The 889-nt window shown below is 30.5% G+C and overlaps 1 protein-coding gene across 1 annotated transcript in view; it reads left to right on the plus strand.

Moving 5' to 3' along the window:
- LOC119589123 (molt-inhibiting hormone-like) overlaps positions 1–889 on the plus strand; it is a 34,746-nt gene that overhangs the window by 32,955 nt on the left and 902 nt on the right. The window lies entirely within an intron of this gene.

Raw genomic sequence — 889 nt, forward strand, 5'->3', positions numbered from 1 at the left:
TAAAAATTTTATATATATAATTTTTTTTGCGCTAATAAAAAAGAAAAGGTATAACTGGAAAAAAGACTAAAAGGTACTGAATTGACAGCTGTTTTTATTTATTTATCTATTTTGTGTTAAAACTTCAGGATTTAATATGGAACTATGTTAAACAAACGTCCAAAGAGCTGAAAAGGCTTAGACACTACTTTAAATATTTGGTTTAAAAATGGGTTTTAAGGAGCGGTTTTTTGTATATCTGAGAAATGGAGAAAACGATGGATGTCAAACTGTAAAGTCATACATCAAAAAGGGTGTATGACTCTGTAGAAACAAATTCATTACCATAAAAATGCGAAAATGACGGACCGAAGGAGATAATCAAACTGTTGGGGTAATTTGCAGGGCCACGTTTTGCTTTCGTTGCTAATTGGAAGGAAAGCGTGGATCCTAAAGAGTTAACGGAAATACAAAAAAGTTCTTTGCATGCCATATTATTTATAGGGTTTTAAAGTGGAAAACAATGGTTTGCGAGCCAGTCTGTTAGCAACAAATGTGAAAAAGAGTACGTGTTACATATTCATCATATCAGTTTCGTCTTTGAGAAAGAAAAACAGTTTCCTTTGCTTCACCGTCTTCAGTGAATCTTTAACAAGACTTTTAAATATGTGGGCGATTCTTTAAAGTCCATAAAAGAAATTCATGATTGTAGATTTTTTTCAGTTGTAAATTCCACTTCTATTTTATTTATAAATTGCATTTTTTTTTATATACGGACAAAATTATGCATATCATCGCTCACTTAGCTAAGAGAATCTCTTCTTTATAAAGCAGAGTATATCTGTGCAAAAAAATGAAAGTTTATACAACCCCACACATACACAAATTATATATGTATATGTATTAAAAT

The sequence above is a fragment of the Penaeus monodon genome, chromosome 25, assembly GCF_015228065.2.
Source record: "Penaeus monodon isolate SGIC_2016 chromosome 25, NSTDA_Pmon_1, whole genome shotgun sequence".
NCBI lineage: Eukaryota > Metazoa > Arthropoda > Malacostraca > Decapoda > Penaeidae > Penaeus > Penaeus monodon.